The 12,737-nt window shown below is 37.1% G+C and overlaps 1 protein-coding gene across 8 annotated transcripts in view; it reads right to left on the bottom strand.

Moving 5' to 3' along the window:
- NELL2 (neural EGFL like 2) overlaps nucleotides 1–12,737 on the bottom strand; it is a 438,477-nt gene that overhangs the window by 142,683 nt on the left and 283,057 nt on the right. The gene's annotated exons all lie outside the window — the stretch shown is intronic.

Below are 12,737 nucleotides of genomic sequence, written 5' to 3'. Positions count from 1 at the left end.
AATAGTAATAGTGCATTAGTTTTCTATTGTTGCCATAACAAATTAAACCTGGTAACTTGAACTATATTTATTTAAAGTTCCATAGGTCAGAAGTCCAACATACATCTACCAGGCTAAAATCACAATGTCCACAGGCCTGCGTTTCTCCCTGGAGGCTCTAGTGGTGAATCTGTTTCCTTGCCTTTTCCAGCTGCTAGAGGATGTCTATGTTCCTGCTCATGACTCCTTATCTATTTTCAAATCCAGTAAGGTTGCATGTCTCTGACCAGTCTTCCATAGTCACATTTCCCTCTTAAGTTTCTTCTAAGGACTCATGTGATTAGATTGGGACCACCTGGATAACCCAGGATAAGCTCCTCATTTCAAGGTCCTTAACCTTAATCATATCTGAAAAATCCCTTGTGCCACTTAAGGTAGCATATTATTCACAGATCTGGGGATTAGGATGTGAACATTTTTGGAGGGCTTTTATTCTACCTACCACAAATACCAACAATAATAACAAGTATTATGTACTGAGTGCTTATTACGTTCCAGGTATCATACTAACTACTTTACATGCGTTTTTCTTATTCTGTTATAAAAACAACATATAAGGTATGTGACATCATTCCATTTTAAAGATGAAAAAACTGAGACTAAAGACTTAGGCAAATTGTTCATCATCACAACTACTGGATAGTAGAAGAAGAATTCAAATCTAAGAAGCCTGAGTGAGTTATTATGCACAAGCTAAATGTCACAAAATGATTCAGGAGAAAAGGGGGCCAGGGAAAGATCATGATTTGATTTGGACAAACTAAAGAGATTCTACGCCATTTCCTGTCTTCTGGTTGTTGTTGTTAGTTGTTGTAGTTCACTATATTTTTACAAATCATTTTTTAAATTCCTCAGATAACAACTTAATGGTAATGAATTTTTGAGAAAAATTCTAAAATCAGCTCTCACTAGGCCACACTGAAAATTTGCTTTCATGGAGTTCCAAGAACACCAACAAAACCTTCTGCCTTCTTTGGAATGTAATACTATATCACCTTAATACTAGGCCTGCATTGATTATTGGAAGTCTCATCAATTTAACAAACAATTTTTTGGCAAAAAAGAAAAATAACATACAACAAAGACAAAATAAAGCATTAACACTTAAAGTTGCACATCTTAATTAGAATGTCGATAGACTGTCAGAAATGTTTCAGAAACCATAAATGTGTCTTAGAATTTTCTATAAGACTTTCTGGCTTTATCTCTTACAATTCCATTCACACTAAACTTGCTATTGAACAACAACCTACTCTTCCTGCTTCTTGAAATGTCTTCTCTCACTTCTTTCTCTCTTGAAACGTCTGTTCATCCTTAAAAACCTCAATTTCAATGTCACTTAGTTGGTGATATGTGGCCATACCCAGGTTTCAGCCAGATGACTCACTGCCTTCTCTGAGCTCCCCACAGCTCTCTGCACATTTTTTGGTTACAAATTGTACCATACTGTGCTGTAATGATTGATTTACACTATTCCCATCTATTAAATTGGACAATAACCTTACCATGTACCTATATGAAAGTTCTGGTGTAAAGAAAAGTAAAAGAAATGTGTGACAGCTTATGGGTTTTTCACAATCACTCACACACAGTTCCTATACCATACATTTTTACTACTCTAACTCTCTCTACTCTTGTCCTTCAACCTGATACAGTTTATCTGTACTTGGCTGAAGTGGGTTAATTAACTACATATAATACTCATCGTTTGTGGTAGTCAGTCTCTAAAATGGTCCCCTATGATATCTATCTCCTGCTAGCCATACCTTTGTGTAATCCCCTGCGTTTAGTGTGGGCTGGACCTAGTGATTTGTTTCTAACCAATGGTTTACAGCAAAAGTAACAGGATGTCAGTTCCTATTGGAATGCAGCTATTCCACAACCAGATTCCTGACCCACAGACACAGTAAGGAAACACTCTTCAAGCAGTCAGTGTGGCTGTGTCTCACCCCAACAGAAGCACACAGGAGAGATGAGGCTTCTGATTTGGGGGAAGAAACTCTATCTCAGGGCCCAAAACCATGACTTGTCATGAATGTGACACTGCAGAGGCACCCCGGGCTGGGGAGGAAAGAAGAGCAGCGAGGCGAGGCAATGTCACCAGGAGGTTATACACCCACTGCAAGATTAGATCAGCAGCAGAATGGGAAGATGAACTCTGCTCCACGGAGCACTCAGAAGGTGATAAGGCACAAGGAAGGTCAAATTTCATCCTGGCTAACATGTCAAAGCCAACAATCAAGAAAGGAAATGAAAGGCATCTGTTGAGCTTCAAATTCGGCAATCCTCTCCTCTACAGGTGTCTGTTGCTAAGACACCGTTATTATTACACTCCTGGCATGTATAATCCTTTTATTCCCCTAGAGGAGTTTTCAGCTCTCTGCTTTTCATATAAAAATCTTGAAGTGAAACAACTAATACATCCATTTGGGACAAAGGTAAGTTAGGGTTTGACTAATAAGTCAAAGTAGATGAGGCTTGCTAATGAGGCGGCTCCCACCATCTCAGTCCTCAGGTGAGCTTGCAGAGAGGCAGGTTCACAGGGAAACATGCCACTAGTGCTCTAAAGACCAAACTATGGCCAGCTGGGCTGGAGGTTGTATATGGATATGACAGATGCATATGATGCTACATAAAGGCTCTGACAAGCCTAAAAGCCACTACGTTGAAGCTGGTGTGCTTCCCCGACTCACTGACAGATTCAGAGAGCACAGACTCCTTTCCAAGCTTTTCATCTTTAAAAAGGCAATTCAGCTCCCAGAGGCTTTGAGCCTGTTCCATTTTGAGCTGACTGCTAATTGTATGCATGCACATATGTGTTTCAGAAAAGAGATAAGCACATTGCCTTGGCCTCCTCAGTAACTGTGGAGACACGTCTCACTTCTGTTCTCTGTGAGTTTTCTAAATGTGGCCTGAAGTTTTCCAAACATTAACCCTTCCTGGTAACCAGAGTACATGCTTTTCTAGAGATGCTTCCTGGATTATGTTTGCTTAGAAATAGTTTTTCATCATTAATTCTTTGAGTCCTAGGGCCTGGTATTTTAATTTGCTTTTGTGATCATGTTTATATTTTCAAATTACTTAATAAGTAACATTGTAATAATAGATAATGAACCACAGGAGATGAATGAGGCATCATTTAGCTTTAGGGGGCATACTTTACATTTTAAAACCTAAAGTTGTCTGATTTTCATGTTTTATAAAAAGGCTGATATATGCCACAATTTCATGATAGTTTGCAATGCTGATTTCAGGAAAAGAAAATTTGAAATGGTTGTTCACAAAAATGCAAAAGTCATTTCCAATAATGATGGCAACTAGCGGCCAGATGGTAGGATTGTCTGATTGTTGACTGTGGCTCTTTCTAAAATAAGTTCACACAGAAGCAGCCAGGCTCACAAAATCTGTCCTGCTTGAGAATGGCCCAGACCTGCTGATTGTTTAGGGGTGCTATTCTTTACCCCAGGAAGATTAGTATTGTGAAACCCTGAATGTTTCCATTTAGTCCCTGGGTATCACAATCTAACACTCATTCTGGAAATTCTTCCTAGGAAGTACAACAAATCCTCCAAAGGAAGGAATTTTCCAACTTCCGGAGTAACCGTTACTTAGTTACATCAAGGTTTTTAAGCCCCTATTCACAGGTACAGAAGAAGTACAGTCGAATAAACAATAACACATTGAGTCCATTGCTGCAACAAAGCTATCTCATGTAAGTTTACAACTCAGTTTAAAATTAACCAGAGAAAAGTGCCCAGTTGAAAGGGTCCCAGTGAGAAATAAGACATTTCCTCAACATAAGAACTTGTCTAACCATAAGAGTCACAATAAAAACAGCTAGTGTTCATTAAACATTTCTTTTGCAGTAAGCATTTTACTAAAGGAAAAGTGTACAAGGCACTTTACAACTAAAATAACTTTGTTTAATGTTTTTGTGAAAGCTGATATGCATATTTCCACTTCTGGCTCTTTGTCATCGTCCTTCTCAATCTGTGCTTCTTGTGGCCCTATCTACTCTGTCATTGTCCCCAGTATTCTTATGTCCTTTACCATTTATATACCAGTAATTATTATGGTACATGCACACACGATAAATTATCTGTTTTGTTCTGTACTTGTGATTTTGATAAATCCATTGAAAGCTATTTTTAAATAGCTGATATGAAGGTATTGTTTGTCCATACAATAAATTTTTGCTGCAATACAAATTTTTGGGGAAGAAGAATAAAAACAATAACATTGCTGCCTTTTCAACATATCGTTTCTTTAAATCCATCAAATAAATTACCTTTCTGGCATTAGTTTAAATAAATTAAACACACAGAGCAATGTTTGAGAAAGGGGCATGCATGGGTTACAACTGACTTAAAATCTTTGCTTTAGTTGCTCAGCAGTAAATTCTTTTCTGTAACCTTTTGCACCCAAAAATAGTATCCAAGACTCTTTTAAGGCTAGAAAATCAATAGTGATGAGGAAAAGTGAAGAAAATATCATCATAAAATTCACCACTCTTTCTTCATAATTAGCAAATTAAACAAGACTGACAAACAGGACACTAGTGATAACTTCTTTAAATAAAAATATTTAACTCATTTAATATTTCAATGGAGAGAGAAAGAAAAGAGAGAGAGAGTGTGTGCGGATGTGCATGCATCTGTGTGGTATATGAGGTATGACTCAAAACTGAATTTTTCTTCAAATTACCAGCCGTTTATTCCACTACCATTAATTGAGATTCTTCACACATTGTCTTATGAGACCACATTTAAAAGATTTGAAATTCTTTTTTTTAAATTATACTTTAAGTTCTGGGATATATGTGCAGAACGTGCAGGTTGTCACATAGGTATACACGTGCCATGGTGGTTTGCTGCACCCATCAACCCGTCATCTACATTAGGTATTTCTCCTAATGCTATCCCTCCCCTAGCCCCCTACCCCCTAACAGGCCCTGGTGTGTGATGTTCCCCTCCCTGTGTCTATGTTTTCTCATTGTTCAACACTCACTTATGAATGAGAACATGCAGTGTTTGGTTTTCTGTTCCTGTGTTAGTTTGCTGAGAATGATGGTTTCCAGCTTCACCCATGTCCCTGCAAAGGACAGGAACTCATCCTTTTTTATGGCTGCATAGTATTCCATGATGTATATGTGCCACATTTTCTTTATCCAGTCTATCATTGATGGACATTTGGGTTGGTTCCAAGTCTTTGCTATTGTGCATAGTGCTGCAATAAACATGCGTGTGCATGTGTCTTTATAGTAGAATGATTTATAATCCTCTGGGTATATACTCAAAAATGGGATTGCTGTGCCAAACGGTATTTCTGGTTCTAGATCCTTGAGGAATCACCACACTGTCTTCCACAATGGTTGAACTAATTTACACTCCCATCAACAGTGTAAAAGTGTTCTTATTTCTCCACATCCTCTCCACCATCTGTTGTTTCCTGACTTTTTAATGATCACCATTCTAACTGGTGTGAGATGGTATCTCATCATTGTCTCAGCCCAAAATCTCTTTTAAGCTGATAAGGAACTTCAGCAAAGTCTCAGAATACAAAATCAATGTGCAAAAATCAAAAGCATTCCTATATACCAAAAATAGACAAACAGAGAGCCAAATCATGAGTGAACTCCCATTCACAATTGCTACAAAGAGAATAAAATACTTAGGAATACAACTTACAAGGGATGTGAAGGACCTCTTCAAGGAAAACTATAAACCACTGCTTAAGGAAATAAGAGGACACAACAAATGGAAAAACATTCCATGCTCATGGATAGGAAGAATCAATATCATGAAAATGGCCATACTGCCCAAACTAATTTATAGATTCAATGCTATCTCCATCAAGCTACCACTGACTTTCTTCACAGAATTAGAAAAAACTAGTTTAAATTTCATATGGAACCAAAAAAGAGCCCACATAACCAAGACAATCCTAAGCAAAAAGGGATCTCCAGGTCAGGAGATCGAGACCATGCTGGCTAACATGGTGAAACCCTGTCTCTACTAAAAATACAAAAAATTAGCCGGGTGAGGTGGCAGGCGCCTGTAGTCCCAGCTACTCGGGAGTCTGAGGCAGGAGAATGTTGTGAACCCTGGGGGGTGGAGCCTGCAGTGAGCCAAGATCGCACCACTGCACTCCAGCCTGGGCGACAGAGCAAGACTCTGTCTCAAAAAAAAAAAAAAAAAGAAAAGAAAAGAAAAAGAACAAAGTTGGAGGCATCACACTACCTGATTTCAAACTATACTACAAGGCTACAGTAACCAAAACAGCATGATACTGGTACCAAAACAGATATATAGACCAATGGAACAGAACACAGGCCTCAGAAATAACACCACACATCTATAAACAGCTGATCTTTGACAGACCTGACAAAAACAAGCAATGGGAAAAGAATTCCCTATTTAATAAATGGTTTTGGGAAAACTGGCTAGCCATATGCAGAAAACTGAAACTGGACCCCTTCCTTACACCTGATACAAAAAGTAAGATGGATTAAAGACTTAAACATAAGACCTAAAACCATAAAATCCCTAGAAGAAAACCTAGGCAATACCATTCAGGACATAGGCATGGGCAAAGACTTCATGACTAAAACACCAAAAGCAATGGTAACAAAAGCCAAAATTGACAAATGGGGTCTAATTAAACTAAAGAGCTTCCGCACAGTGAAAGAAACTATCATCAAAGTGAACAAGCAACCTACAGAATGGGAGAAAATTTATGCAATCCATCCATCTGACAAAAAGCTAATATCTAGAATCTTCAAGGAACTTAAACAAATCTAGAGTGAATAAAAACAAACAACTCCATCAAAAAGTGGGCAAAGGATATGAACAGACACTTCTCAACAGAAGACATTCATGCAGCCAAGAAACATATGAAAAAAAGCTCATCATCTCTGGTCATTAGTGATAACTTTTTTAAAAAATTCAACATCAACCATGTTAGAGAAAAAGAATTGACCACAAAAAGATAATAAAATATAAGCACTAGGCATATTCAGTGCTATAAAAAGTTAAGTACTTTCAGAAGGGAAAATCCTTGAGGAACACCAGAGGAGTCTCTTTTTTTTAAACAACAAAAACTCAAGTATCTAGTAGAACTCCTTGTGCTTAGACACTTTATAAACCTCCTATGATATGTGACATGGACCAAAGCCAGCATCAGAAGGCCCTGGGATAACAGAAGCAGTAAAAATCAGTAGAAAGTATATGGAGCATGCACCAGGATAGTGTAATTTGAGGGGCCCTAAGAAATTTTCTCTGCTGCCTCTGCTGAGGCCTGTAATTTTATCTTTGGAGAATCACTCACCTAGGTTAAGCTAAAATCCGGGTTTTGATAGAAGAAAGGAGACAGAAGAACTTAGTGGTGAGTGGGACTTAAAACAGGGTCCTTTTTGTGGCGAAAGGACAATAAAAGGACACTGGGGACCACAAGAAGTAAGAGAAGGTATCCCTATACAGGGCCTAAAGGAAATTCAAAGGGGAACAGGGAAAGTTAGAAGGAAAATATGCATCTTACAATTTTAATTGGGTGACTGTAAAGCAGGATTTCCCAACCTTGGGACTATTGACATTTTGGGCCATGTAAATCTTTTTGGAGGATAAGGACCTAGCGTCCTGTGCCAGATATCTTGTAAAGGATGAAGATTAATCACTCATCTGAAAGGTAACCAGAGAAAAATTCCCATTGATGGGGTCCCAAGGAAATAAAACATTTCCTTAAGCAGATAGCTAGCCTAATAATATTACAGGATGTTTAGTTGCATCCCTGGCCTCTACCTACCAGATCCCAGTAGTAACCGCTTCCAACATAGGTGTATAACCAAAAATATCTCCAGATATTTTCAAGTATCCTTTGTCAGGTGGGAATGCACAATTGACAACCACTACCCTAAAGGATCAATTTAATTCCTAGGCTGGGGCAAGAGAATTTTCCATCCCTTCTACCCATCCATCCTTCCCATTCTCCTATTCCCACGCTAAAGAACTACACAACATAGAGCTCATCAACACAAAAGAAGAATCAGAATTCCTTTTTCGTTGTAGTAGAGAGCAGAGAGAAATGTGAGGAAGATCTGAAATGAGTGTCTCTTCACTCAGATCTTTACTCAAAATTCTTGATTCTGTTATAGGTAGTTAGACAGGCATGAGTGGGGCAGGAGAGGGTTCTCCTCCACTCACCAGGAATGTTAGGTGATGGTTTGGCAATTATCACATTGCTTCTTTAAAAGTGATGAATTGGCAGCCAGCACTAGGGAAAGGCCATTTCCTGAGGATCCACACGTGTCTCACTAAATCGTTAACTGAATGCAGATGCCAGGGAGAAGCAACTTCCCTGGCATGTGCATTAAGAGACAAAATGACATAGTATGACTTTCCAGGGGCATTCCACTGGAAAAGGGAAGAAAGCCTCAGATGAGCATGCATACAACTTCCTAAATACACTGTGCATGCTCACTTCCCAAGCGTAAGGAGGGCACTGCACATGCAGGCAGCCCATCCTAAGGGAAGAATCATGGGAAAGGGGGGCAAGACGTTGGAGGTGGGCCAGCTTATACAGTCCTAGGATCAAGGTTAAACACAGCACTTGTCCTTTGGGTCACCCATCTGGGACTCTTCTTGCAAGTGTACTTTCTTTCTTGCACTAATACTTTTTAATAAACTTCCACTCCTGCTCTGAAACTTGCCTCAGTCTCTTTTTCTGCCTTATGCCCCTCAGTCCTCAGTTGAATTCTTTCTTCTGAGGAGGTAATCAGTGAGGTTGTTGCAGACCTGTATGGATTCACCACCGGTAACTCGAATGTCTTCCACCAGTAACACAGTGACATGTGACTCAGATATTTGCCACTGGTAACAATTCCATCTTTGTTTCTAGAGATGTTTCATGCTTTTTCCATTACTCAAGGTCAGTTCCAAGAAGAGATTCCCAGTAAAACTCAAGAAGATCTACCCAATTTAATTAATGCTTACGTGAGTGAACCAAAAAAAGCCATTCGTCCATATAAGTAATCAAGAAACTTTGTTATGCATAAACAAAATAGGTTACTTTTGCAGAGATCCTGAAGAATGGGCCTCAAGCATCTTGGCTCATGTTTTCTCTTCCATTCTCTTCCCTTTTCTCTTCCCTTTTCCATTTCTTTCCTTCTCTTCCCTTCCATATTTTTCTCTTCTCTATTTCCCTCTCTCTGTTCTCCCTTCCCCCTTCCTTTCCTTTATCTTTTCTCCCTCCCTCCTGCTCCTCTCTCTCTCTGTCTTTCTTCCCTTGTGATACCCAGTATTTTTTCTATAGGAACACGAAACGACGTAAAGAGAGAAATTATGAAGCATTAATTAGAAAAAATAATAACACCTTCACTGAAAGGAAAATTATATTGAGTTTAGAAGAGCAAAAACAAATACATCATTTGTGCAAATAGTGCAACTGAGTCATTTCCACAACTTTGGAATAGAGTCAGAGGCCCAGAAAATGGTGATTCATGTTTATTCCACTAACTTCTGATTTAGGGTCATTATTATAAGATCTGTAGGGTAAAAATTTCTCTTGGAATTGAAGCTAATTAACTGAAATAACCTATAAAGACAGTAGTTTAAATAATGAACATAATGTATTGAATAGTGTGTTTCTACATAAAATATGAATCATTTCCCTTTACTTTTCTATGACTGCAAATTAGACAAACAGTGAATAGTATAAGAGTTATAATAAAGAGGTTCATATTCCAGCCCCCTTTGCTTCTCATTAGATGTTTAACTATGGATAAAGCAATCTCTCTGAGCCTCAGTTTCTTCATTTGTGAAACTTAAGGGATTTAACCAGATTATCTTTAATAATTCTTCCATCTACAAAATTTTATGAACATGAGGAAAATCTAACTCAAATCATCTGAAACTGAAAGAAAAAATATGCAATTTGACCAACTTGCATATGTAATTTGTATGCCAGAGTTACTAGGTTAAACAAATAAAGCAGAAAAAGGCTTCTTTATTGATCAAAGCTCTTGATTATTAAGTAATGTGTATTGCTCTTGGAATCTTCTTTAAATTAGAATGTCTATGATTAATTTCCACATGGGATAAGCAACTTTGAGAGTCTGCTGGGAGTATCTGTTGTTCTGTTAGCAGGGGGCTCATTAACAGGAAAGAAGGGCAGGGATACAGAAGCAAAACAAACATGGAATTCCATGAGCTCGGACACAAACATCAGGGACAGGCTCAGCAGTGATGGTTTGACATTCATTCTGGAACGTCTCCTACTACAAGTATGTGGGTGTCTGTTACTAAAATTTAGAAAAAAATAAATCTCAATATTTTATAAGATAAATAAAGTCCTACTCTGGTCTTAAGGGAGCTCTCAAAAAGGAACAGGCTAGAAGCCTTTGGTCACAAGGCAAAGTCCCATTAGGGGAGTAATTTCTTTAAGACTTGTGTACAGACCCTAATATCAAAGTGTGGGGGAGCCAATCCCAGGACATAAAATGAAAACATGTATTTCCTTTACAGAAACCTGGAATATGTGTTGACCTTCTACGGCCTAACATTAAAAAAAAATAAGCTCCAAAGAAGGGGACTCATAGAAGGGACAGCCTCAAAATTTGCTTATAAAATCAACTCAAGCAATTGGTTAAATTCTGACTGCACATGCATAGGCAATACTCCGATAATAGCTTGAAGGCTGAAACAGCTGAATTCTAAAATCTCAATTTTAGAATAAAACAAGCCTAGATTGAAAAAAAAAAAATAAGCTTTGGCAATATTCACCTGACTCTGGACTAAAAATAAAATCGACATATTCTCTAAAAAAAATCCAAGTTTTGTGTTCATAGACCTAGTCATAATAGAGAGAAAATTTAAGGGCAAGAAAGTTTCTCCTCTTTAAGTGGTAGCATAGAAATAGTGGTGTTAGTTGAAAATGCTAGTGCCTCATTAAAGAAATACATTTTATCATCTGCCAGATCCTGAGATTCTTGGCTCTGGTTTCTCAGGCATAAAAAAATCATAGTCTGAATAGCATTTCTTAAAATGATTTTCTACTCCCTTCCCATTCTTACAAAGGAATAGTTCATTTATATCATTAGATACTTTGAAATGGTAAGGGAAAATTCCTCCCAAGTAGTCAAAAACAAACATTAATTTGTAGGATTTTATTTGGAAGGAAAGTGCACTGGGAGAGGCGAAGCCAAAGCAGAAGACTCTCTGTAAATGTATGAAAGCTAAACTATTCCTTGGATTTATATCCAACAGACTCAGAATGGAAATGAATCTCTTAAAAATATCCTGCCCTGCAGAAATACTCCTTACTCAACAGTAGGCCAAATTATGTCTCATGTCCTTTCACTTAAAATTTCTAACACTACTTTAAGAATATAACAAAAACAAAGAGAATCATTAGGAAATATAAAAATGCACAAAGCTTTTCAAGTCTATGATACCAAAGAATCAGTGGGCTCCCCTGGAATTGCTAGCACTCATTTTTAATAAGCACACCTTGAAATATATGCATTCTAAGATGCAGCAGTTTTATCTTAGTTTTCTTGTTAAAGATGAAATGGAAATTCAGATTTATTGGTATTATCAATAGTATAGTAAATGGTATATTCCTTTTATTTATTATAATTTGTTCTTTTATATTCTTTTTATGCTGAAAAGTATCTCTGTAGTCCTACATCAAGAAACTCTTCCACTCAATGTACTTAAATTTTGTCTAAAAAAATGAAGAATTGTTTCCATAATTAGGAAATGTTTAGGATGAACTGACAAAAAAGATAGGAATTTGTAAATCCATCAGCATTTTTATATTAAATATCTTCTACCTCCAGGATATCTTCAGTTATTTTCCATAAATTGGGAAGTCACTTCTCATTATTTTTGAATGTCATCATTTTGTTTTTATAAATACTATATTTGAATTTAGAAGAAGATCCTTCCCTGTGATAAGGCTATCAATTAGCAGACAGTATGGACACTATAATGAAGACTTAGAAGCAGACAACTAAAACAAAGACAAAGTGATACTTCTATTATAGATCCATATTTTTACTAGGGAGGATTATGGAGTCTCTTTCCCTGAAAACATCTAGGTTTTGTTTATACATGCACCTGATAAAGATCATAAAGTTGGAGGTAGAGAAATAGGTGACAAGAATAACATTTTTGGGTGCTCTCCAGTTTTATGATTCTACCTGTTTTTCTAAAATATGTTACTTTTGTTTCTTCTATTTAAAAATATAGAGATGAAAAGAAATGTTTTGTTTCACACCCACGTTTCCTCAAATCCTACAGTATTCAAGCTACTCTTCTAGCACTATGTTTTGTTTTGTTTTGTTTTCATATTCTACAGGTAGAAAGCTATAGAATAAAAGGAATATGCTGTATTACCCCAAGCCAGGACCAACTTCAGACACTGCTAACACAATATCCCTAACAAGACTTTAGATGATACTAAAAGAGTGGTATTTCATACAACAAAAATATAGAAAACTTCTTTGATGTAGTTCTCAATTGTACTTCTCAGACATGTGAAGAAGCTCAATTATATTTAATAGTCCCATGTCCTAGAACTCTAAATATATATCTCTGAAAAAAATCACATTATTTATGTTATTATTTTTCTATTCAAAAATCTATCATCATATATCATTTAGGGACTGTTTCTCAGATTGACCATAGTATTTCACACAAATT

Source organism: Gorilla gorilla, chromosome 10, assembly GCF_029281585.2.
Source record: "Gorilla gorilla gorilla isolate KB3781 chromosome 10, NHGRI_mGorGor1-v2.1_pri, whole genome shotgun sequence".
NCBI lineage: Eukaryota > Metazoa > Chordata > Mammalia > Primates > Hominidae > Gorilla > Gorilla gorilla.
The sequence above is the reverse complement of the archived record's forward strand: the minus strand, read 5'-3'. Positions and strand labels throughout refer to the sequence as shown.